The sequence below is a fragment of the Macaca nemestrina genome, chromosome 18 (genome assembly GCF_043159975.1).
Source record: "Macaca nemestrina isolate mMacNem1 chromosome 18, mMacNem.hap1, whole genome shotgun sequence".
NCBI classification, from domain to species: Eukaryota; Metazoa; Chordata; class Mammalia; order Primates; family Cercopithecidae; genus Macaca; species Macaca nemestrina.
In genome coordinates this window covers 14,881,728-14,905,668 of record NC_092142.1, presented here as the reverse complement: position 1 = coordinate 14,905,668, position 23,941 = coordinate 14,881,728, and the positions used below count along the sequence as shown (strand labels likewise).

General features: G+C 42.4%; 1 protein-coding gene and 1 long non-coding RNA gene across 4 annotated transcripts in view; one reads left to right on the top strand and one right to left on the bottom strand.

The window, feature by feature from the left end:
• LOC105467735 (poly(A)-specific ribonuclease) overlaps positions 1-23,941 on the top strand; it is a 200,101-nt gene that overhangs the window by 120,161 nt on the left and 55,999 nt on the right. The gene's annotated exons all lie outside the window — the stretch shown is intronic.
• On the bottom strand, positions 531-15,216 carry LOC139359835 (uncharacterized). Its single transcript, XR_011616324.1, has 4 exons — positions 15,048-15,216; positions 13,231-13,344; positions 3,963-4,116; positions 531-699 (listed from the first exon to the last, which is right to left on the bottom strand). It is a non-coding gene; the product is annotated as an uncharacterized lncRNA (long non-coding RNA).

The following is a 23,941-nucleotide window of genomic DNA, read 5'->3' as shown; positions in this document are numbered from 1 at the left end:
ATTTCTACCATGTGACCATTTTGTTCAGACCAGCTGAACATAGTGTGGCCATGGCATGCAGACTGAGAGGTGCAATTTAAACTAAACATCCCCTTAGGGGACCAATCAATAATGATTCCATAGGAATCGTTGTACAACACCTCTGTCTGTTCTGCAGTGCAATCTTCCTAAACAAGTACGTTCATTATTTCTGGCCGGGTTCTATTTTGTTTATAAATAGGTTTTTGAAGGCGGTATGCCTCAATTATAGGAGCAGATTTATTATGGTAAATATTGAGATCAGAAAGCATGTGTAACAGTGTTGTAGAGTGATTACATCTAGGCATTATTACCAGCCAAGATTGATAAGTATGCCTAATAAGTGTAACTGTCCTCTGTGTCAGCCTTTGTTGAAGGAATATTCACAGCAGTGATGATAACTGCTATCACAGGTACTATTAAATTACTCATTGTGACTGGTTGTCCTGCTTTCCTCAGGTTTTCTTCCGCCTTCTGTGACAGCTTCTTGATCTGTCCCCGGGTGGGTGGCTGTGTTTGACGGGTGTTGCTCGTGACAGTTAGGGTCTTCCTCAGCGTCAGTCTTGATGTGGCTGCAACTGGGGGGTCCTTGGGATCCTCCTGGAATCTCTTCCTCGGCATCTAGCTCATGATAAGGTTTTAGGTATCTTGATGGTATCCAAATCGGCTGTTGATTTTGGCCTGGAGAAACATAAGTAAAACCTCTACCCCAAGTTGTTATTTTACCTATTTCCTAACTTTTTGTTATTGGATCTCTCCACCAAATCAATTGTTCTGCTTCTGTCTTTGCGGCTGGTTTCTGTAGATGCTGTTCAACTACTGATAACATCTGGCCTTTGGGCAGTCCCAAAAAATTTAAAGTTAATAATACTAGATTCATTTGCATCTGTGGGGTTCCATATTCTCTATTTCCCCCTTTCTGCTTTTGCAACTGCTGTTTTAGGGAGAGAGTCATTCTTTCCACTATGACTTGTCCTTGAGAGAATTGTATGGGATACCAGTAATGTGTTTAATATTCCACATAGAGAAAAATGTAGCTAGAGCTTGGCTAGTATAGCCTGGGCATTATCTGTTTTAATAGAGGTTGGAATGCCCATCACCGCAAAACTGCAAATGGTGACATTTAACACAGGCAGAAAACTCTCCTGATTGACATGTAGCCCAGACAAAGTGAGAAAAGGTGTCCACACATACAGGTACATAAGCTAGTTTTACAAACAAGGGAGTATGTGTGACATCCGTTTGCCAAAGAGTGTTAGGTTCCAATCCTCGAGGATGAACTCCTCCTGTAAAAGATGAGGAATGTACCATTTGGCAAGTTGGGCATTGCTGGATAATAGCTTTAGCTTCTTTCCAGGTAATGCTGTATCTGCATTTGAGACCAGAGGCATTAACATGGGTTAAATTATGAAAACGTCTAGCATTAGATATTGCATTAGCAACTAGGCAATCGACTATTTGATTCCCTTCAGTCAAAGGTCCTGGAAGAGGTGTATGAGCCCTAATGTGAGTGATGTAAAAAGCGTGTATTCTACTTCTAACTGCTGTTTGCAGTTGGGTAAATAAAGTCATCAGTTGTTCACCTGTATGAAATCGTTAACTGAGCATTTTCAATTAACTGTGTGGAATGAACCATGTATGAAGAATCAGAAATCACATTAATAGGCATATCAAAAGCAGTCAATACCTCAATTACAGCTACAAGCTCCGCTTTTTGAGCTGAAGTGTAGGGTGTCTGGAAAACTTTACCTTTTAATCCAGAATAAGAAGCTTTACAATTACTAGACCTATCTGTAAAACAATGAAAGCGCTTAGCAGGCTGCAGGTTGCTTACTGCAGGAATTGGAAATGCAAACTGTTCACAGTCTTGCTTAGCTAAGGGAATAGTAAAAACAAACAAACAAACAAAAAACAGTCTTTTGAATCTATGACTATTAAAGGCTAATTTTTTGGAATTATAGCAGGAGAAGGCAATCCTGGCTGTAATGCTCCCATAGGTTGTATAACTGAATTGATGGCTCTTCAGTCAGTTAGCATCCTCCATTTACCTGATTTTTTCTTAATTAGGAAAACTGGAGAATTCCAAGGGGAAAATGTTGGAGCTATGTACCCATTTTCTAATTGTTCAGCAACTAACTTCTCTAAAGCCTCCAGTTTCTCTTTACTTAGCGGCCATTGTTCTATCCAAATTGGCTTATCTGTTAACCATTTTAAAGGTATAGGTTCGGAGGCTTAACAATGGCTGCCATCAAAAATTATTTCCTAATCTTTGGTGGGAACTTTGTCTTTCCTCTTGAAGCGGTTTTTTCAAACCTTGCAAATTTTTTTCTAGTACCATACCAGGGACATACCCCATTTCATGCATTGTATGTTGACTTTGAGGGCTATATAATTGTTCTGGAATTGGAACTTATGCTCTCCATTGTTGTAATAAATCTCTTCCCTATAAATTTATAGGTACAAAAGTTATAATTGATTGAATAGTCCCAGGTTGTCCATTGGGCCCTTCACAATGCAAAATATAACTAATTTGATATACTTCAGGGGCTTTACCAACCCCAACTATGTTAAATTGAGCGGGCTGGATTGGCCATGCAGACGGCCAGTGCTGTAGAGAAATGATTGAAATGTCTGCTGCTGTTTTTACCAAAGCTTTAAATTTCTCTCCCTGAATAGTTATTTCACAGGTAGGACATTTATCAGTAATTTGATTTACCCAATAAGCTGCTTTGCCTTGTTTATTTGTGCTTCAAAATCCTCCTGTTCATTTAATTTCACATTTTCCTATTCCTACATACAGCACAATCAGGAGCTGTGCTATATGCTTTCCTGGCTCTGCTTTCCAGGGAACAGAAGTAGATATAACAATTTGAATTTTCCCATTGTAATCTGAATCAATGACTCCTGTATGTATATATCCCCCTTTTAAATCTAAACTGGATCTTCCTAAAAGTAATCCTATTGTTCCTGCTGGCAAGGGTCCACAGACTCCTGTTGGGACCTTTTGTGGGGGTTCCTCAGGCAGAAGGCTCACAGCTTTTGTGCAGCATAAATCTACTGCAGCACTACCGGCTGTGGTGGGGGACAGACATTTTACAGGGGTGAGGAAATAGCCTGAGCTGGAAATGCCCCAGTTTAGAATGGGGCCCGGGACGGGCCCCTCATGGCGTTTCCTGAAATCGGGTTCCCTTCTTTATCAAACTTAGAGTGACACTGATTAGCCCAGTGTTTTCCTTTTTTGCATTTTGGACATATTTCAAGCTCAGCAGTTTTCTTTTTTCCCCTATCTGGTGGCCTGACTCGCTGATTTTTTCTACATTCTTTTTTAGTATGACCATGCTTTCCACAGTTAAAACAGGCTCCAGGAAACAGAGTATTTCCTTTATCCACTCTCAGTCCTGCCATTGCCTGTGCCAACAAAGTAGCTTTATTCAGATTACCTCCGATACCACCACAGGCCTTGATATAATGAACTAAATGTGCTTTCCTGAATTTAAAAGGAAAAGGCTCAAATGTATCTATAATATTTCCTTGTTTATCTGGGGAGTGTATTCTAACAGGGAACTGCCAAGCCTCTAAATCACCCTCTCATCTAGCTTGCTGAATTCCTGCCTGAATAGAACTGAGAGTGGTCGCTCGAGGCGCTGCTCGAACAGTCACTGGGGCAACTGCTTTTCACCCAGTGTCCTCTGGAAAAGAAAGATCTGGAGGGTCTTTTTCTTCAAAATAATGAGGGGGTGCAGAAGGGTAGGGATGAACCTCTCCTTCCTTTGCCACTTTAGCTTTAGCTGGTAAATAAACATGCTCTGTAACCTCTTCTGTTACTTTGCTATACTCTCCTTTCTCCTCATCATCAGTGTGAAAAAGTTCCAAGGCGGAACAAACGAGAGTCCACACTTGTCCCATTGTTACCCTGACGCTTCCAAACTCCCCTTCTTACTCACCGTGGGGATTGCTTTAAGAATACTCGGGTGTCCTCCAGCTAGTTCCACGTTCTCCAACTGTGGCTCTGGCAACGCTTCCACCTGGATTTGAGGCCCCACCTTGGGCGCCACTTCCTGAGACCCGCTTTGTTGGGGAGACCCTAACCCAGCAGCACTAGAGGAATTAGACACACACAGAGAAATATAGAGGTGTGAAGTGGAAATCAGGGGTCTCACAGCCTTCAGAGCTGAGATCCCCGAACAGAGATTTACCCACTTATTTATTAATTTTTGATATATCTGTTTATAGTTATTTTAAAGTTTCATTTTTATAAACTCTCTCTGGTTATTACAGAGTATCTCACTATGGGAATATGAGCCTGCATTTGTCCACACTCACTTTTCAGATCCTCTAAATCAAGTCACTATAATAATAAAAATCTTTTATTATGTTCTGAGTCCAGGAATGCTACATATGTTTTGTCTTTTATTTTTATTTATTTTTTTAAAAAATTATTTTACTACTATTATTTTATTTTTTATGTGTAGAGATGAGGGGAGTCTCACTCTACTCTCCAGTCTGGTCTTGAATTCTTGGCCTCAAGCAATCCCCCTACCTTGGCCTCTAAAAGTGCTGGAATTACAGATGTGAGTCACCGTTCCCGGCCTGCCTATTTATCTATCTGTCTGTCTATCTGTCTGTCTGTCTGTCTGTCTGTCCTATGTCTGTCTGCCTGCCTGCCTGCATGCCTGTCTATGTTATTTATTTATTGACCTGCCACTTCAGGATAAAAAAGTATTTATAAAAATAAAACAGGTACATATTTGTGACAGAAAATTTGGGAAACACACAATAAAGAAACATAATCACCCAGAAATAATTATGATAACATTCTGACATATTACAGTACCATGTTTCATTATTTTATGTAGGTGTAATCATACTATAGATGGACTTGAATATTTGCTTTTCACATTAACAGTTGTGAGAAGTGTTCTCAAGCTGTTTAAACTCTGTGAAATCATTTTAAATTTTAACTGACTGCATTAGATAAGCCATCAAGTTGATATGCCATAATTTATTTACTCAACAGTATTCTTATTATAGGATCTTTCATTTATTTTTTATTTTTACTACAATTTTTATTACTCTCAAACCTCTTTGGGCATAGGAATTTCATATGAAAGAAAGAACTGCAAATGGGAAATTAAAAGTCTCTAGAATTCCACTTGGCCTCTTTTTTTTTTTTCCCATCACCCAGGCTGCAGTGCAGTGGCGCAATCTTGGCCTACTGCAATCTCTGCCTCCCAGGTTCAAGTGATTTTTGCGCCTCAGCCTCCCGAGTACCTGGGACTACAGATGCACACCACCATGCCTTTTTTGTATTTTTAATAGAGATGGTTTCGCCATGTTGGCTAGGCCCGTCTCATACTCCTGGGCCCAAGCTATCCACCCACCTTGGCTTCCCAAAGTGCTGGGATTACAGGCATGAGCTACCACACCTGGCCTTCACTTGGCCTCTGTTGATTACATGATAGTCAGAGAGCTGGTTTCAACAAAAAGTTTCAGAATCAGAATTTCTTATAGATTATCAGATCACCCTCTAAAGAAGGTTATATTAGTTATGCTTCTCCAACATTAAGTCTTTTCAAAACCATTCTTCTTGGCATTTCTTTGATTACTACTGAGAGAATGCATTTTCTTTCCTTTTTTGTTTGTTTTTGGAGTTAGACCTCATGCATTTTATTTTTTAATGATATTTTCTCCCACTCTTTTTCTTGTTTTAAAGGCAGTGAGGTCTCACTATGTTGGTCAGGCTGGACTTGAACTCCTGGGCTCAAGCAGTCCTCCTGCCTCAGCCTCTCAAGTAGCTGGAACTAAAGGCTCGTGCCACTGCATTCAGCTTCAAACCTATAGATAACTTGGCAATATTCTATCATAATTGCTCTATCTCCCTCTCTGCAGACACACACACACATATATACACAAGCATAATATATACATATGTGAACATGTATACCTGTATTTGTTTTTTATCGCTAAACTACTTGAGAGTCAGAGATATAATGGTTCGCTTAAAAATATTTTAGTGTATTTCTCTTAAGAACACAGGCTTTTAAAAAATATTGCCCTGATATATTTATCACACGCAGGAAATTTAACACTGATACGATTTTGATATGATTTAATGTCCATGCTGTAATCAAATTTCCCCAAATGTCCTAATAATGTCCCTTACAGTTTTTCTATTTTTATTTTTGGATCCAAGCTCCAGTCAAAGTCCTGTGTTACTTTTAGTCATCATAGTTCTTTAGTCTTTAGTATCCTTTAATCTGGAACAGTTCCCCAGCCTATTTTTTATTTTCACAAGATTGACATTTTTCTGAGGAGTTCAGATCAGTTGTTTTACAGTGTCCTTCAATTTGCATATTTCTGATTGTCTCATGATAAGATTCAGATTAAATGTTTTTGGCAGGAGTACCACGTAGTTGATGTGCTCTTTTCAGTGCATCACACTGAAAGGCACATGGTATCAGTTTGTTCTGTTATTGCTGATGTTTGGTTTGACATCATTTAGGTAAATAGTGGTCACAGATTTTTCCATCGTAGCCTTCCTGCTTTGTAATAAATAAGTACTCTTTGGGTAATACTTAGAGACTGTGAAACCCTGTTCTTCAGTAATCTTTCATCCAGCAGCATTAATGTCCATTGATGATTTTTTTAAAACATGGATTGCTTTTGAAATTTTATGACCTCTTAGTGCAAGGATGTCATTCAAATTTTAGTTCACATGTTGCCTAAGCTGACACTACAATTATTTTCAAAAGTTCAATTGGTTGTTATTATTTTGTGAATTGTGTGCTTTTCTTGCTGATTTATAAGTACACCTACATCATGATTATCATTTATTACATTTAATGAGCCATTGGTTATTAGGTACAAGACACGGTTCTGAAATCCTTGTAATTGTATGAACTACAGGTATCTTCCCCTTCCCCTCATTTTATAGGAGAAAATGATGCTTAGATTAATCCTGAGTTTTGTATTTCGCAAATATTTGTCCCGATTTGTTGTACAGTGTGTGTGTGTGTGTGTGCGCGTGTATTTTAAGAGACAAAGTCTTGCTATATTACCCAGTATTCACAGGTGTGATTATAGCACCCTACAGCCTCAGCCTTGAACTCCTGAGCTCAAGGTCCTCCCACCTGAGCCTCTGGAGGAGCTGGGACTACAGGCATGTGCCACTGTGCCCAGCTCTTCTTAATCTAGTCTATGTTGCTATACCAAAGCTTTACATTTTCCATAGTACATCTGTCAGTTTATTTTTTCATAGTTTCTGGCTTTAGTGTCCTGTTCAGAAGCATTAAGCATTTAATTTATTAGGAATGAGATTTGTTCACTTGACTTTCAGTAAGTAGGATTGCCAGATTTTGCTTAAAATAGCTATGTCCCAAATATTGCATGGTATACTAAATAATAATATGTAATTTATCTGAAATTTGGCATCTTGCATTGTTATGTGGTAACTTTATCAGTAAGACTTTCCCTGACCACTTAATTTAAAATCACAACCCACATCTCAGTACTGCCTGCTTTTTGTTTTCTCCATAGCACTGCACGTACACTGTGTATTTTACTTTTTTGTTTAGTGTCAATATCTCACCATTAGAATGTAAAATCCATGAAGTCAGGCTTTTTATTTTAACTTTTAAATGGAGGCTTAATATACATGTAGGAAAATACACATGTGAAACTGTACTGCTCAACGAATTGTCTTAGGAGGGCAAAGATTTTTTTATTGTAAGTTTTTCTCAGTGCCTAAAATAGTAGGTGATCAGCAAATATTTGTTGATTGAATCAATGATATAACCTATGAGAGAGGCATTCATGTTACTTTTTCCCAAATAACTAGCCAGAGAATTTATTGATTATGTATTGCTTGTTTATTATTCTCTTGAAAGCATATTTTTTCCTCCCCTCTCCCTACTTTCTCCCTCACATAATTTTTATTTTATTTTATTTTATTTTATTTTTTTTTGAGATGAAGTCTTGCTCTGTCACCCAGGCTGGAGTGCAATGGCACAACCTCTGCTCACTGCAACCTCCGCCTCCTGGGTTCAAGCTATTTTCCTGCCTCAGCCTCCCGAGTAGCTGGGATTACAGGTGCACGCCATCATGCCCGGCTGATTTTTTGTATTTTTATTAGAGATAGGATTTCACCATGTTGGCCAGACTGGTCTCCAACTCCTGACCTCATGATATCCCCACCTCAGCCTCCCAAAGTGCTGGGATTACAGGTGTTAGCCACCGTGCCAGCCCACTTCAACCTCACATAGTTTTTAATGAATATGAATAGCATAATTTAACTGTTCTCCTACTATTAAACATTTGTTTATGTTTTAAAAACATTTTTAATTCAAAAATTTGTATATCCTTGTGCATTAAAAATTAGTCATCATTTCAGATTGTTTTCAGATGGTTTCCTAAAAGAGGAATTACTAGGTCAAAGGATATGATCCTCTCTAAGCCCCTTCTCGTTTAGACAGAACACTCACTGACAGTCAGTAGACCTCTCTGCTGAAGAATGCACACACAAGGACTGTTGATATCATGCCCTTGGTTCACTGCTTCTAAGAACAGCTTACCACCATCTGCTAGCAGAGTAGGTGGTCATTACTTTGTATCTTCCTTGACATCAGCTCCTTGCAGCCATGTGGGATCGAAACATCTTGAATTTGTATTCCAGTTCTCCTTATACCAGTTGCAAGACTTTGGACAAGTCATTCAACAGGGTCTTCAGTTTTCTCTATAAAGTGAGGGTAACAGAGCCTACAGCACTGGCAGCGTGTACTATGTGTGATATAATCTCAGGGAATGATAGCTACCACCCTAAGGCAGGTGACCGTGCTGCTCAAAGCCTGCCCAGTCAGTGTTCCAGACCATTTTGGTAGATGCACGAGTGACCACTTCACCTTGGCCAAGAAATACTTGTAGGGCGAATGAGGGCCAGAACCTGAATTTATAAGACAGGATTCCCACGTTTCTGTTTTGTCAACAGGTAGGCAGGGAAAAGAGTGGTATCATAATCCCTTTCAAACAAGAGATTTATTTGAACACCTTCTCAGCTTAGGCTGCCCTCATCTTTCCTTGCATGACATATTCATGATTCGTGCATTTCTGTCACCTTTGCTAAAAGAAATAGATATTGCATTACCCTTTTCTCATATGAGTCAGCTCTTTTCAGAATTGCTTCTAACCACAGAGAATTCCTTACAGCTTCCTAAGTGTTGTTTGTGCACCTAGAGTACAAATTGACCTGTGTAAACTACCCTTGTATGGACATTACATTCACCTCCTTGCTGCCAAGAAGAGAAGGTGGGAGTCTCTTCTCCTTTCTGGTGTTCTCATTCCCCAGAAAGGAGAATCCATTCAGCTAACATCAGTGCCTCTGTGGGAGGAGGTTATTCTCAAACTTCTATGAAGCCCCCCAACACCAAAGCAGAGCAGATAGGAGCACTCAGGGGCACAGCGGAGTGAGGGTGGGGCACGAGTTGAAATTTCTCTACAGTCTTATATTTTATTTAAACCATTGTCATAATTTTTTAAAAAATGCTATTCTACAATATGTCCATTTTACTTTAATACTATTTTTTTAAATTGCCAGATTAATTATTTAATTTTTCCTCCCTGATCTCTAGTAAAATCCATGTCCTGAGAAGTTAAGCCATGGTTCTTCAGTGGCTTGTAGTAATTGCAAGCCCAGGGCTGTTCGGAAGCAGAGAGAAGTAGCTGTATTAGCTGTTCTCTCCTGGAGAAATATCACTGCAGGTATAGAATAGCTAAAACATCTTCCTTGTCTTCAGAGAACTAGCTTGGGTACGTGTGATCAGAGGACAGGCACAGAGGCTTAGATCATGTATTTGCTAGGTACCAAGTAGAGTTACATCGTAACATTGTAAAACTTGTGTGAATTCAAATGTACTTGATGAGGCTAATTGTTTTTTAGGGTGTGAGACTGGTTTTGCTTGTCACTTCACTCAGCAAAAGTATGTATTCCAGTGAGTTGGAGATGAAATGGGAGATGAAAATTCTGCCCCTTCCTTGTGAATATCAATTTTCACACTCTTCTTGTAGCGGGCTTCTTGCTAGTTATAAACAGTGTGTGTTCATGCATGTGTGTGCATGTGTGTTTAATAACATGGTGCTCACATGCAAGCCATCTTCTTCCTCTGATGTGCTAGAGGAGAACCAGTAGTGTGTTGGAAAAACCAGCTGTGTTGGCTTCGCTGAGAGACGCATGTTCTCCAGTGTGAAGAAAGAAGTTTCAAGGGTAATTTTAACTAAAAGCAAAGTTCAACTTTAGCGTCCCCACCCCTTTCCCCACGCATGAATACTCTGTTGTGACTCCAGTCTTAGATGCTTTCCCTGAAACCAACTGTGGAAAGCACCTCAGTTCAAAGATAAGAAAACAGTTGCCCAGAGAGGCATGTGGCCTTCCAATAGTAGAGCTGTCTGCCCCAGAGTATGCACACTCATTCCATTGTGCCTTCTGCTCATATGATGTTTGTTAACTCTTTTAAATCCTGAACCAGTCAAAAAAACATTTTTAAAAAATAATCTAAACAGCATTTAGCTAAGGCCTCTAGAGAGCTGAGTGCAAGGTGTGCCTGTGCTATTTCCAGAAATGGCAGTGATTTATGCCTGCACTCTGGCTTGAGTTGTGACAGAACAGGCTCCAATGGGTGTGGTTTTAGTGCCTTGTCTGTGATTTTCAGGATACATTCAGGTAACTACTTCCTAATGCATTCACCAAAGAGCATGCTTGTGGGCAGAGCATGTGCTGGGGAGAATGCCAGCTGTGAGCGGGGGAACAGATGACTCAGCATTCCAGCGGGCTGCCTGCCCAGGGACTCTCACCATGACAGCTTTAATAACATGGTGGCACATTGCCTGGTAACCTGAGAGTTGGTGGGGTTTGTTTCTACCTACTATACCAAAAAGCCTTCTATCAACTATTGGCCAACCACATCACGGTGGGGTAAAAGATAAACTTGGCTCTGCAAGCTGACTTTCTTTTTCTAGTTTTCATGCCTCTGCCTACATTTTAACATTCATTCCCTTTTTCTTTCTATTTTTGTTTGTTTGTTTGTTTGGGACAGAGTCTTGCTTTGTTTCCCAGGCTGGAGTGCAGTGATGCAATCAAGTGATCCTCCCACCTCAGCGTCCCAAGTAACTGGGACTACAGGCGCACACCACCACTCCGGACTAATTATTATTATTATTATTATTATTAGGTAAAGATGGGGTCTTACTCTTTTGCCCAGGCTGGTCTCGAACTCCTGGGCAGGCTCAAATAATCTGAAAGTGTTGAGATACAGACATGAGCCACTGCAACCAACCTGCTCGCTTTTCTCATTTGTATACTATGTAAAGGTGGAAGCTGGATAGTTGACTTCCATATCATGTCCTCGAGGGAATTAGTTACTGAAAAGATGGTCTTTTTTATATTAGTTAAAATTATTTCATTTGCTATTCAGACCTCTGGACTATTTCCCTGCGTGCCTCATAGCAGAAGAGTCTGTAGCCATGGACCTACTTGCCACAGATTTGATTTTGGCAGAATAGATCTGGGTGTAGCCTTAGAAGCAAGCTAGGCTTTTTCTTTTCTGTTGGTAAAGGCCTCTAACTGCTGCCCTAAGCTGGCATAGGACACAGGGTGCTATCTGTGAGCTCACTGGAAAAATGTGGTTTGTGGAGCTTTAGAGCTGGGTTCCACGAAAGCTGCTTTCAGGTACTTTTTTTTTCCTCCATCAAAATCTCAGCATATGCAAAGGCAGTAGAAGCAAATTCATTCATTAGACATGCTTTAAAATGAGATTTTGCTTATGCTAGAGGCATTAGATGTAGGACTTTAGAATTAGAATCTAAAGGGTGGTAATATTTTTTTCTAGGGAAAGAAATGTAGAGAGTACTTTATAAAAACCACAAGAGTAGGCAGGGTTGGTGGCACGTGCCTGTGCCCTGGCTGCTTGGGAAGGTTGCTTGAATCCAGGAGTTTGAGGCTGCAGTGAGCTGTGATCACACCTGTGAATAGCCATTCCACTCCAGCCTGGGTAACATAGTGAGACCCTGTCTAAAAAAAAAAAAAGTAAAAGATAAAATTTACAGCATTCCATTATCAATCAGAAACCATTCTAAGCTAGGCACAGCGGCTCACACCTGTAATCCCAGCACTTTGGGAGGCTGAGGCGGGAGAATTCCTCAAGCCCAGGAGTTCAAGACCAACCCTGGCAACATAGTAAGATCCCACCTCTACAAAAAATTTAAAAATTACCCGGACATGATGGCATGCTCCTGTAGTCCCAGTTCCTCGAGAGGCTGAAGTGGGAGGATAGCTTAATCCTGGGAAGTTGAGGCTGCAGTGAACCATGGTTGTGACACTACATTCCAGCCTGAGTGACAGAGTGAGACTGGGTCTCAAAAAACAAAAAATGAAAGAAAACATTCTGTGTTCTGCTATACGTATACATGACTTTCAGAAGTTGTTTTTCAATTTCCTAATTTGTGTTGAGTATTTTGACATTGTAGGAAACTCTCAGGTTACTGAGAATTTTAAAATATGATGTTATAAAATATTCAAAAATATTTTGACATGTTATAATATCACACTTGCCATTGCATTAATATTGTTTTTATTTAAAAAAATTTTTGGAGACAAGATTCCCTTTGTTGCCCAGGCTGGACTTGAACTCCTGGGTTCAAGTGATCCTCCCGCCTCCTCCTCCTGAGTAGCTGGGATTACAGGCACGTGCCTCTTCACCTGGCTTGTTTTAGTGTTTTATATTTATCTCTTTTTGGCTTGACTTTTTTATCTAACCGGTTGGTTTTACAACGAATGTTTAAATAGACAAAAAAGCTCTACATTAATTTCTCTTTAGAATGTAGAAAGCAAAATGAATACTTAGAACAATTTAGAGATTTAATGAGTTGAGTCTGGAAAGCTGAACAATGCCAGTATCACTTTTTTAAAAATCCTATTCTCCTGCTGGCAGAGAATTTCACAGATCCTTTTAATGTCCAGGAGTGGTGAAGAACTTGTTACTTCTTTGAAGTTTGGGAGTTGCAACCTTCTATTGATAAAAACAGTTTCTCAGCAAATGTGAAAAGTTCGCTCTCCCTGATTCTCGTGCAGGCTCACTGTCTCCTCCCACTTCCTCTCTCTGTCCCGCGCTCTCTCTCTCTCTCTCTCTCTCTCTTCCTTCTCCTTCTCCCACCCCTCTGTATTACCTGTGTTAGACTCAAGAGTAATGTCACTCATCATGCTGCTTCTCCTAGCGGCCTAACTTGCTCCAGTTCAGATCTGAATGCTGTTTTTAGGTCTGATGTCAGCAGCAACAGCCCCTGTAACAGGGAAGCAGCTTACTTAAGGAAAAAGAAAATAAAGAGCTAGAATAGTCCTCCTAAAATCCCAAATCCACAAGGAAGTGATGTGGTCATTTAAAAGCAGAAATAACAATATAAGTGTAGAATCATTGTGTTAAATGCCCAGGCAGGATGGGACTTTAAAATCAAAACAATTCTTACTCAGATTTGCGCCACCATTCGGGGACATTTGGTGATCCTCGGGGTTTCAGTGTGTAGGTTCTAGACAGAACTCACCAATACAATAAATTAGTCATTGGGCACATTGCCTCATCAAGGCAAAGAGTAAAATTGATGTGAAAAATAAAAATAACATCTTCATTCTTTATCCATTTCCCTTTTGGAGAAGTGTGACTCTTTTTTTTTTTTTTTAAGAAGTGTGACTCTTCCGAAGTCAAATATTGCCAGTTACAACAAGTACATTTCATCGTCCCAAGGCAACCTGTAGTCTGGAGAGAGGATTTCATTCCCTTCCTTTAAAATAAACTGTTCTCTCTCCACAGAGGATGGGAAGCACAGGCACAGGGCTCCATGAAGGCACGGAGGATCTGGCCTGGTGTTCAAGGAGGTGGTGTTGGCATTTTTTCAAACCTTCTTTGTGGTGACAGATCATGTGTGATGTGACCTGGAGCTGCTCTGCATCTGTAGGTGGATTGCAGGGCTAGCGGGTGGGAAGAGGTGAGAGGCAGGCCTAGGAAGAGGACTCTTGTTCATAGTGCAGCATCCTGGCACCATCAGGAAAGCGCTGAGTGCTTCCAATGCTGGGAGCATGGCAAGGGATGGTTAAAGGGAACCAGAGACAAAATTGTCCCATTTACAATTTATATGGAATTTCTGTGACTCTTTCTTTAATAGGTTGGGAGAAGCTGCTTTTGGTGACCAACACCCTCCCTCCGAGGGGCCATGACTCACCTCAGAGGTGAGCTAGCTCAGCTCTGCTTGGCTGATAAGGACCCATCATTCTGTTTCTCCAGTTCCCCTCCTCTCCTCGGGGGTTTCACTTGGTTAATGAATAAGCTGAGTCATGAGGTGTAAGTAAATTCTCTCTTTTTTTTTTTGAGATGGAGTCTCCCTCTGTTGCCAAGCTGGAGTGCAATGGCACCATCTCAGCTCACTGCAACCTCCGACTCCCTGGTTCAAGCGATTCTCTTGCCTGAGCCTTTTGAGTAGCTGGGATTACAGGCACACGCCACCATGCCCAGCTCATTTCTTTATTTTTAGTAGAGACAGGGTTTCATCCTGTTGACCAGGATGGTCTCGCTCTCCTGTCCTCGTGATCAACCTGCCTTGGCTTCCCAAAGTACAGGCGTGAGCCACCGCACCCGGCCAGTAAATTCTATTATCAGATGAAAACCACTTCAAAACATCCACAGAGGCACATTTAATGAAAGTGTAAATAGTGCAGCCCAGCAGCTCCTATATTAGCTTACTCACAAACAGACTACGCTCTTCAGCTGCCGAAACCTATAAGCCTTAAAATATGTGCTGCTCTGTCAGGCTGTTTGCATACATGGCTATGGGAAGTAGAAGAAACATGGAGCACTGTGCTTTATCACTGTATCACTAATATTGTGGCAGATTTAATACTTCACAAACAGCCCAACAAGTTGCCAAAGTTAGCTAGGTTCAAAAGTGTTGTCTCAATGCAGGCGTGTGTATGCCTGTTAGGTATATATTTGTACCTGGCATCCGAAGTTCCTGAGAACTAGTCCAGTTGAAAGGACCCAACTTGAATCTGTAGATGCAGCCACTACCTCCAGCCAGCGCTTCAGTTACACGCAGGCTGTGATGAGGTTGTGTCCTAAATGTTCTTTTGTTGATTAACCTTTTAGAACACAAAGCACATTGTCGCATAGTAATGCTGTTTTGAATGGTGGGTGTCAGTGAGCTGTGGTGTTTTATAGAGTTCAGGTCAGGCAGGGCCTGTTTCGTGGGTCAGGAAATCAATGCTGGTAGGTGCCAGCATTAAAAAAAAAGAGGGGAGAAAGTCGACGAAAAGGACATACCAGAGTGGGTTTCACGCAATATAAGTAGGTATTGTTTAGTGATACTGTTACAATTTAAAGCCTATTGCAGGCTGTATGCTGGCATTAAATTGGGAATCCCTCAGGCAGGGGAAGGGGCGTCAACAACAGGTTAACTACTGGCTGTGCATGGCAGTCCAGCACCGTGACATCAGGCAAGTTATTTTAACATGTCTCAGGCACTGTTCTGTCATATTCAAAATAAGACTGCTTTACAGGGGTAGGATTAGAGATGGAAGAAAATAGATTAACGTGTTAGGATATAGAATAACGTGTTAGGATTAGAGATAGTAGAGTACCTGGTGCTTAGTAACCTCCCTATAAACCATGATTGGTATCTGTTTGTACTTCTTTATGATATGTAATAAGCAGACCTTAAAGATACAGCATTAACTAAACCGTGTACTATTTAGTCTTCCCTGGAGTGGAATTTATTCAGACTTCTTGACGTTTAGGATCTGCCATTTCACATGATCTAGCAGATCTTTGATTTTACCTTAAATTATTCTTGTGTAGTTGAGACATCAATCTTAATTTTCTCCCATGAAGTGTGAAGAATGTTGTAAATTGCTTAGGTCTTTCAGCTGTCTGTCAACTTCCTCAAGACTGTTAAGTATGGAATTGCTTCCCAAGTCTATTTTAAGTTGTGTTTCGTCTTTTAAAAAAAGAAGGTTTTCATCTGCTTTTTTTTTTTCTTTAAGTAATAGTTCTAAACTTTTTTCTGAACTCCCATCTGCTTCTACTTGATGCCATCATAAATTCCTTCTTACTTTCTGCACTTCACTACCCACTTTTTAAGCTACTGTGTCAGCACTTGGGAAAGCCTTTTGTGTGTTGGGCTGGGTGTGAGCACAGTGGCTCTGTTGACTGCTTTGAGGGGCAGGTTCAAGTTGTCATCAGCAGCTTGCATCAGGGTCAGGGAGCTCGGGCTTCACACCCCAGCTCTGCTGTCAGAATCACCATCTTCGGCGGGCCACTCAACCTCTCTCGGCCCCTGTTTGTTTGACTGTGGAAGTAGAATTGTTACCCACCTTGTGGGGTGATTTTGAGGAGAAAAAGAGCATTGGGCAGATTGTTAGCACTAGTTGGAAGGTCACATCTCTGGCAGGGACATTATCAGGTGCAAGCTCCATGGCCTCTTCTGCTCTTCCTGTCTTCCCAGGTTCCGGCCCTGGTGCTTTTGGGAAGATCCCTCCCCTCCCCCGACCTTGACCCCTTTACAGAGGAAACCGCCAGCTCCCAGGTGCAGCTTCCTGCCCCCAGATTCACAAAGCTGTCCACGCACACACCTCCCTCTTTCTTTGCCTCTGTCAGACATGTGTCCCTACCATGTGCTCCAAGTCCCTTCTCAGGGGCCTTGTGCTACATCTTATCCATGCCCACCCATGGGCAGAATCCCTTCCACCTGTCCAGAAGAACTCCCACAAACCCCAGCTCACCTCTTCTCCCATATCTTTCCTTCCTTTTCAGAATTCGAAGCATCTGCAGTCACCACCCTTGCCGTGGTTCCTCGCTCACTCTCCTCTCGCTGTGGTCCCCACACCACTGAGCCTGTTCTTACTGAAGACCCACTGACCCCCTTGCCACACCCACCAGGCAGTCTTCTCACCTTGCCTGAGTGCTCAGTACCCTGACTTCTTTGTTTTTTTGGAGACGGAGTCTTACTCTGTGGCCCAGGCTGGAATGTGGAGTGCAGTGGTGTGGTCATAGCTCACTACAGCCTCAAACTCCTGGGCTCACGATCCTCCTGCACAGTCTCCTGAGTAGCTGGGACTACAGGTGTGCACCACCATGCCTGGCTAATTTATTTTTTTTTAGTGGAAACTGGGGAGTCTCACTGTGTTGCCCAGGCTGGCCTCAAACCCATGAACACGAGTGATCATCTCACCTTGTCCTCCCAAAGTGTTGGTGACTACGGTTGTGAGCCACCGTACCTGGCCTCTTCTTCCTCCTTGAAGCAATGTTTTACTGAATCCCTAGGTTTGCCCTTTTCTTTTTCAGGCCACAGCTTCCCAGGCTCTCATGCCTGCCCTCCCCATCCATATGAGGATTAAAGGCCGGTGCTCCTAAGTTCAGTCTGGAGGCTTCTGTGCTTATTCTGCACCTTCTCCTCAGCAATTCCATCCTTTCTCGGGGCTCGAACCACCTTCATGCCAGTGATTCCCAAATGGATTCTCTCTGCCCTTCCTACATTTCCACCGATGTTTCCCAGGTACTTCAAAGCCACCATCTACCCCATTCCTGTGTTCCCACTATCCTGTTCCCTGGTCCCAGATGGTACAACCCTGCACTGTCCAGGCTAGGACTCGGAGGACTGTGTAGTTTCTCTGTGTCCCCACCTCTTCTATCCTAACAAGCCACTGCCCTTTCTCTTTGTATTACAATTACCCTGGCGTCCTGCTGATCTCCCAGAATCTTTCTCAGGAGGAGGAGATATGACCACAAGGCCCTCCTGACTAAACTCCTCAGCGTGGCACACCTCTGCCCATCGCTCCGGCTGCACCGCCGGCCCTTCTCCTTCCTCCCTAGGATTTTCTATTACGGTTATTCATCCTTAGTCTAGACTGTGTCCCTCTCTCAGATGAGTCACCTCGTACTCCTTCTGCCTGGATCACAATTCCCCACCTCCAGAATTTCTACACTATCTGCTCTCCCATCCCTTGTCTCAGGAAAGACCCAAGTGTCTTTTCCTTAGGGAAATTTTTGTGAGCCCTCAGTGTGGTCATTTCCCCATGGGAAACTCCAGAGCAAGCTGCTTTTCTAACCCTCAGCCCACGGGTGATAGTCTGTGCACTCTTTCTCTCCCTGAGTCACTCTCAGCCTCAGCTGCCTAGTTTTAGAAGATGGTTTGTTCATGAATGAATGGATAGATGAACAAATGAACAAGTGAGATTGAAATATGCAGGCATTCATTAATGTCCACCAGAGATTGGTTCCAGGACCCCTGAGTATACCAAAATTCTCACGTACTCAGGTCCCACAGTCAGTCCTGCAGAACCCATGGGTATGAGAGGCCCTCTATATAGGCAGGTTTTGAATCCCTCAGAGACTGTGTTTTCAAAATGTGTTGGGTTGAAAAAATAATCTATATATAAGTGGACCCATGCAGTTCAAACACGTATTGTTCGAGGGTCAACTGTATTTGTTTGGAAAGTAGTTAGCATAGTTCTTTACAAGCATTATAGTAAGTACTTAATAAATGGTGGCTTTAATAATTTTTGACTGACTTCTCAGCCTGTAACCATGAAGAAGAAAAAGAAAAAGAAAAACACCAGGCTGGCTAATCAAAGCAGGGTTCCTTAGTGACATCATTCATTCAATGCTGAGGCAATTGGCTTGGGCCAGTTATAGCCTTGGGAACTTATAGCCTAAGCGGTAGCTCTTCCACCCTCAGTCAGCTTGTTAATAGCTTGTATTTATTGTCACCTTTTCTGCTGCCCCTGCTCATGTTAAAATTATTTCCTACCTAGATTCCTGCCTACTTGGTGTTCCTCTACCAGTCTTTTCGCCTCCTTTACTCTTCCTCCAGATTGCGGGCTTCTTAAGGTCAGGGAATCTCTGCTCCCCACTGCTGCATCCCAGTACCTGGTGCCAGTGTTTATTGAATGAGATGGCTGGGCACAGTGGCTCATGCTGGTAATTTCAGCCCTTTGAGAGACCAACACGGGTGGATCACTTGTGCCTAGGAATTTGAGACCAGCCTGGACAACATAGCAAAATCATGTCTCTATAGAAAATACAACAATCAGCCAGGTGTCGTAGCCTGCACCTGTAGTCCCAGCTACTCAGGAGGCTGAGGTGGGAGGATTGCTTGAGCCCAGAAGCTCGAGGCTACAGTGAGCCATGTTTGCACCACCACACTCCAGCCTGGGGAACAGAGTGAGACCCTGTCTCAAAAATAAATAAATAATAAATGAATGAATGAGATGAATGTTTTAACAGGTGGTTTCAGGAGAGTTGGGAGAAAATCAATTAACTAATTTTGGTCTCGGAAAATTTTGAAATTTATAGTTCAGACTTTTTTTTTTTTTAATGTTTCTTTTGTTTTTTGTTGTTGTTTGGGAATATGCGGGGCAACGAAATGTCTTATACTGGCTTTGGCAAAGTTCTTTTTGTCTGAATTATATATTTGTGATTTAACAGCAGTAATCTTGTTAATTAAGCACCTACTGTGTCTGAGGCCCTGTGATAAAAGCTTTGTAAGGTAGGTGGATATGTCTGTTTTATGGATAAAAAAGAGAAGTCCAGGGAGGCAGGTAACTCACCCCAGACAACTTAAGGTTTGGGCAGGATTCGAACCCAGGCCTGTGTGGCCTCATAGCCTGTGGTTTTCCCATTTGACTTTGTGGCTTCCCTTTGGGTAGGTTTTAAATAATTAAACAACCATTGTCTTCATGTCTAGTTTGTAAAGACTTTTCTTTGCCACTTCCATGGCCTTAATTAGAGAACTGTAAAGTGAAGTGATACGTGGGAACAGTGGCCGGCATGCATGCCTGTCCATATTTAATTGAGGGGAAGGATGGGGAGGTAGCAGAGTGGAGGGCCTGACTTGTTCTAAGTGACAGAACCAAGATCACACCCTGCCCTGTTCTGCTACATCCTAGTTGGGTGCCAATGGAACTTTCTCTCTGCCTTGTCAGTGAAGCGCTGATAACAGCACCTGCCCTCACCGTGGTGAGGGTCCAGGCAATGGGATCTGTGGAAGCTGTCTGTAGACACCTCGCTGCTCTTGCAGGTTCCTCTGCACTCTGCGTCTCTGTAAGCACGGCCCTTTGAGCCCACTTCCTTTCCTTGGTTCATTTCCTTTCCTTTCCTGAGTGCCTCTCATGGGTCAGGCGCTGTCATGGAGGCCCTGAAAAAGCAGAGAGGAAGGAATGCTGTCCTCCATTATCTTCAGTAGTTCTGTCTGTCCCTTTTATGGGGCTCGGATCTCTTTCACTGCCCTAGTTTCCACTCTTCCAGCCTCAGGACTTTTTAAAAAACATAATTAGCCTTTGTTGGAGAAACACCCATGGTATGAAAGGAAGCATGAAGGACAAGGAATCCCAAGCTCTGGCTCCTAACGGTGTGAGCAGGCAGGTGGGTCAGCCTCTGCTGTCAGTGACGGTGACCTGTTTCCTGCCCAGGCAAAGCTGCCCGTTAGAGCCAGAGCCAGGGCCTCCAGTTTCCAGTCCAGGCACTTTTTTCACATACCAGGCTTCAACATGGGATTTTTTAACTGAAAAATGTGTAAGTTTGTATCCTCATGCTGGCTTGTTTTTTCTCTTGAGTAGAAACAGGCTGCCAGCAGACATAAAAGCTGTTTTTATTTATTCATTCATTTATTTATTTACTTATTTCATTTTTTTTTGAGATAGGGTCTCACTCTGTTGCCCAGGCTGGAGTACAGTGGTACAGTCTCGGCTCACTGCAGCCTCAACCTTGCTGGCTCAAGTGATCCTCCCACTTCAGCCTTCGGAGTAGCTGGGACTATAGGTGTGCACCACCACACCCAGCTAATTTATTTTTATTTTTTATGTTGTAGAGATGCAGTCACACTATGTTGTCCAGGCTGGTCTCAAATTCCTGGGCTTAAGCGATCCTCCCACCTTGGCCTCCCAAGGTGCAGGGCTTACAGGCATGAGCCACCACGTCTAGCCTGAAGTTTTGTTTCTTCCTTTCTTCCTATAATCGTATATTGAATTCCTGGAAAACTACTATGGTAAACCCCAGGTGCTACAGAAATGAATAATGTAAAATCCCTTCCCTCAAAGGGCACCTGGCCCTGTTTGGGAGACAAATAAATGTGGGAAAACAGAACTGAGATGAAAGGGCTGGACAGAACTGGGTTATTATTGAGGCAAACTTGCTGGTACACTGGCTGGGTGTACCAGCAAGTTTGCACTTTATCTTGAAGATGCTGAAGGGTTTAACAGAAGAGAATGGATCATGTCAGCAGGGGAAGGATGGACTAGAGAGGGTGGAAAGGAAGGCTGTCATTTTCTGGGCTTGCCTGCCCATTTTTACTTCTTTGGGCATGTTGGAAATACCTTCATTTTACCATGTTTCTGTTAGATCACTGATTCCTCTTTGCAACTTAGTACCTGCCTAGTTCCTTAGTTGGGTTGAGGGGAAATACATCTCAGATCATTTTGGAAAATGTTCATAATGACCATTAGGGTTGGGTATTTCTGTTTTCCTTTATTTCTAATATCTTTCTTTAAAGATTTTAAAGTTTGCCCTTTTGCAAAATCTGATAAAACCATCCATTCTCTATATGGTAAATTGGAGAGGCTGTCCATCTGTTGTAAATTTAAACTTGATCAAAACTTTATGGAACATGAAAAAACTTTTGTATCTAATATATTCATATTTAAATAAGCAAACACAAAGCAACCTTTGGTGTCATCCAGGCATGGGGTGACAATCGGAAATGACAGTGTGGTGATTTAGGGCCTCAGGCTGGTGATTGCTCTGAGGGGAATAAGGAGAGGCCATCTTAAAGGGTGTCAGAGAGGGCACCTTTGACATTAAGGCACACGCTGGTATTAGAGGAGTAGGATTTGGGCCTGTGAAGTAGGCAGAGGCCACTCTTGACACACACCACTTCTGATCGTGGAGTAACACACCAGGTTATCACCCAGGGACTCCTTCTAGCATTTGCACAAAGCTGTTGGGTGGAGAGATGGACACTCTGCTTCCTTGCAGACAGATGTATGCCTGTGTTAACTCTGCGTGACACAAACCGGGTCCCTTCCAGTGCATGTGGTGTAGTGGAAAGAATGTAGGCTTTGGTTGGGGTCCCAGCCTACACGTGTGTAATCTTTGGGACCTTGGGACAGTCCCTTTTTATGAGTCTCAGTGTCCTTATCTATAAAGCTAGGATAATGCTGACAGGATTTTCTCTGCTAACAGAGGAAATAGCCAATAAATAGTTCTCTTTCTTGGTTTTGTTTTATTTTTATTTATTTATTTATTTATTTGAGACAGGGTCTCACTTTGTCAACTTGGCGGGAGTGCAATGGCACAATCTCAGCTCACTGTAACCTCCACATCCCAGGCTCAAACAATCCTCCTGCCTCACCCCTCCAAGTATCTGGGACTACAGGCATGCCTGGCTAATCTTTGTATTTTAAGTAGAGACAGGGTTTCACCATGTTACCCAGGCTGGTCTTGAACTGCTGGACTCAAGTGATCCTCTGGCCTTGGCCTCCCAAATTGCTGGGATTACAGGCATGAGCCACCATGTCCAGTCCTCTTTGTTGTAACCATTGGATTAATACGAATATAGGCAATTCCCTTAGACATTGAGAACTTGATGTTTGCTGAGAATGGCCATGGCAAAAAATGCAGGACTAATGGTGTGTAACTGCTTGAGCAGTTTCCTAGTACACCCTCCCCAGCCCCAAACAGTTGCTACAATAAACTAGTTTCAGCCCTCTAAGAAGCAGACTGCAAAAACGCCCTTGGCCGCCAAGCAAGGCTGAAGTCTGGCATCTGAGCCACAGTAGACATTTATACCACGTGTCCCACTCAGGGGCTCCACTTCCATGGGACCGAAGACGTTGAAACAGGAGTAAGTTTGAGCTAATCTTAAAGAGACCTTCTCACTTAAGCAGATTGTATTGGAAGTGGCCTTTAGTAGTTGGACAGGGTAAACAATGGAAAAGCCAGAATTTTTTTTTTTTTTTGAGTCTCGCTCAGTTGCCAGGCTGTAGTGCGGTGGCACGATCTCGGCTCACTGCAACCTCCACATCCCATGTTCAAGCAATTCTCCTGCCTCAGCCTCCCGAGTAGTTGGGATTACAGGCACGCTAGAAATTTTGTTTGTTTAAAACGTAATGAACATCTGTGAAACTACCACTCAACCAAAGAATTAAAACATTACTAATAAATTACATCTACCTATTATTCTTCTCCTGTCTAGTTCTCCTGATTCCCTTCCAGCACCAGCTATTCTACTGAAGTTTGTGCTGATCATCTTCTTGCTATTTTTTGTTCTCCCTCTCATACACACCCCCACCACGTGTGTATGTATGTGTGTTGTGGGGCGTGAGGGGGATTGCATTTATCATTCACCGTTACATCACTGAGATTCATCCATTTTATTCTGTGTAACTGTAGTTCACTCATATTTTCTCTTAGACAGCATTCCATTGTGTGAATGTACCACAGATTTGTCCGTTTACCCAAGGATAAGGATTTGGAGCCCTCCCTCTCTCTTTCTTTTTAGCTGTTATGAACAGTTGTTTTCTGAAAACTCTAGTATTGATCTCTTATTATTCATGAGTGAAATTGCAGGGTCGTAGGGAGTGAGAATGATCACCTTTAAAACACTGACTTGTTTTCCAAAATGGTCGTACAACCACTGGGGATTCTGTGGCTCTATACCTTCCCAATAATTGGTATTAATGTTTTTGTAATTTTTGCCAGCGCAGTAGGTATAGAACCATGTCTCGTTATAGTCATGATTTGCCTTTGTCTGTGGCTGAGCACCTCTGCGTATGTCCACTGGCCTCACACACCTCCCCCTGTGCAGTGACTGTACGTGCTTCTCATGCCTTGTGCCCACT